Source organism: Petromyzon marinus, chromosome 26 (assembly GCF_048934315.1).
Source record: "Petromyzon marinus isolate PM22_M1 ecotype Great Lakes invasive population chromosome 26, UKy_Petmar_22M1.pri1.0, whole genome shotgun sequence".
Taxonomy (NCBI): Eukaryota; Metazoa; Chordata; class Hyperoartia; order Petromyzontiformes; family Petromyzontidae; genus Petromyzon; species Petromyzon marinus.
Window position 1 is genome coordinate 6,710,850 of NC_133692.1, and position 3,077 is coordinate 6,713,926.

A 3,077-nucleotide genomic window follows, 5' to 3' on the forward strand; every position below is an offset into this window, starting at 1 on the left:
CATGCAGCTGCATTGGCTGCTTTGGGTACGCGGTCCAGACCTCCCCAGAGACCCTGGCTGACAGAGGAGGTGTTCAGGATAGTTGAGAAAAAGCGACAGGCCCACTGTCATCGGCTACAGAATCCCACGTCAGAGAATGAGGAGGCTTACCGCAGCCTTCGCTCGGAGGTTCGGAGAGCTGTGAGGGGCTGCAAGGATGGGTGGTGGTCGCGGGTTGCTGAGGAGATGGAGTCTGCCTCAGTGGCCCGCGATCACAAATCTCTATTTAACTCCATCAAAAAGTAACCTGCAGCGCCACACCTATTACCATCATTAGGGGAAAAAACGGTGATCCAATCTCCGACCCCCAGAAACAGGTTTGCAGATTTGCTGAGCATTTCTGTGAGGTCCTGGGGGAGGGAAAATCCCTCAGCCAGGAAAACATCGTGGCACAAAGTGGGGATGACCCTGCTGAGACTGCGGTGCCTCAAATATTGGAAGAAGTCACCCCCTGTGAGTGGCTGGCTGAGGTGCCATCTGTTGAGGAAGTACTGAAGGCAATCCGGAGTCTGAGACCAGGAAAGGCAGCGGGCAGAGATGATCTCCCAAGCGAAATGCTGAGGGAGGGTGGCGTTTGTGCACAGACTGCCCTATATGACATCATAACAACAGTATGGACCACTGGACGGGTTCCACAGGATTGGAAGGATGCCCTAGTTGTCCCCCTCTTTAAAAAGGGGGACCGCACAGACTGTAACAACTACAGGGGCATCTCACTCCTCAGTGTGCTGGGAATGGTCCCGGCAAGGATTATTCAACATCGCCTTGCCAGGCAGGCTGAGGAGAGGCTTGCGGAGCCCCAATGCGGTTTCAGGAAAGGGCGATCCTGCACAGATGCCATATTTTCTGTCCATCTGCTACAGCAGAGGTGTAGGGAATTCCAACAATACCTACATCTCTGCTTTATTGACCTGGTCAAGGCCTATGATACCATCAGTAGGCCTGGCCTCTGGGTTGTTCTTCGTGCTTTTGGAGTACCTGACCCTTTGCTCACGATTATTAAGGACCTTCATGATGGTGAGCGGGCCCGGGTAAATCTACGTGGCCGGGAGTCAGAGCCATTCCCTGTACACCTTGGGGTGCGACAGGGATGTCCTCTGGCTCCCACATTATTTAACATCTATTTTCACCACGTAGTTCATGAAGCCTTCAATAGCTGTAACGGAGGAATCTCCATATGGTACAGATATAATGGGAGGCTGATCGATGCCCGGGTGCGGTAAAGGGATGGCTCCCTATTGCTCAACCACGTTATGTATGCTGATGATTTGGTAATAGCTGCTCATTCAGAGGAGGAGTTGGAGACGCTGCTGCTGAGACTGGAGCGTGCCACTAAGAGATGGGGCCTTAAAATCAGCCCCACAAAAACTAAGCACCTGCCTGGGTATTTTGTACCATTGAACACTGCACCCCCACACCTCCCAATCGGTGATGGGGCAGTTGTCGAGAGAGTGGAGAGTTTCCCATACCTGGGCAGTGTGCTTATGACCGGCTCCAATTTAACAGCAGAGGTCTCATTCCGAATCAGTCGAGAGGCAATATCTTTTCATCGGTTGCGTAACGCTGTGTGGAAGCTACCTGGTCTGTCGCTCCGCACTAAGCTTCAGGTCTTCTCGGCCACGGTCATTCTCTCCCTTCTCTACGCTTGCGAAACATGGACCCCCCTAATGGGACATCTTCGCCGGTTAGAAACATTTAGGCTAGCCTGCCTACGATCTATCCTGGGTTTAACCAGGCTGGATTGTGTGAGGAGCTTGCAGATCCTTGAAAGATCTGGGCAAGGTCCCATCGGTGAGCTCCTCCGGCAGGCAAGGCTGCGTTGGCTGGGTCATGTAGCCCGCAAGCCCAGCCACCGCATGCCGAAACAGCTTCTGTTTGGTCGGATCGAGGGGGCTAAATGGGCGCGTCAAGGGCTAGAGAAGAGATGGAGTGATGTAGTACAGAGGACGTGGAGCTGAGTGGACTTGCCGATGACTGGTACCAGCGGTGTCAAGATCGACCTCTGTGGAGGAGGCTCGTGAAGGATGCTACTGGGCAGTTGGAGGCAGTCGCCCTCCAACAACAATGGAGGGCGGAGGAGCGACGCTCACAACAACGAGCGGAGCGCCGGGTGGCTAAAGCACAGCAGGTTGGCACAGTAGGGGGCACAGGTGGTGCATCAGCCAGTCATCTCAGTCAGTCGACGTGGCACCTGGGTCTGCCCCTTGACCTCCTGCCCGTGGGCGTTCGACACTTCACGTGGCCTCAAGGTGCACATGGCCTGGCACAATCGTCGTGGTGACGTCACCGCCACTTAGTGGCGAATGGCGTTTGTTATTGTTGAGTGTGTGACTGTGTGTGTGAGTGTGTGTGAGTGTGTGTGAGTGTACGAGTGTGTGTTTTCCAGCACCATTCGTTTAACCGGGCCAAAAACGGAAACCCGCTTCGCGTTCTCTGATCCTCATCAGCAAGGCGGTGGTCCTCACCAACAATCGCCGCTGTGCTCCCCGGCGTCAGGGCAGGGCAGAGTTCCACGGACGCCTCAGCTGCGAACACATCACCCTTGCGTGCGCACACGTACAGCTCCGTTCGTCAATCCACTGCTAGATGGTGGCCCGCACGCGCCGTGGGGGTTATGGGTGGCAGGGGGGGGGAAGTATTCGCCCATACTTCACCACGGTGCACAGTGCCGGTTTGTGAAAGCGTGCTGCATGGCAGAGTCCCGTCGCTTCATAACACGCGGGACCCGTGTCTGCGGTGGAGCCCAAACTTTTGGAATTGGGGAAGACTCGGGGTTGGGAATCGTGTTGTGTACAAATGCACAAGTACGCTTCTGGTGGTTATGTATTGATACTATTTGACCACACTAAACTTTGCATGCCGGTCAGTGTGGGTGACTCAAGGCGTGGAGCATAATAGAGACGGGGGAGGGGCAGTATGAGTACAGTACAACAATGTATCGTGCTGCCCTTCCCCCCCTACACGATAGTCCCATCACCAATAACCATCCGCTACGGGCGGTTGTGGTCGCTCATCCGAGCACTATCCAGGCTCATCGC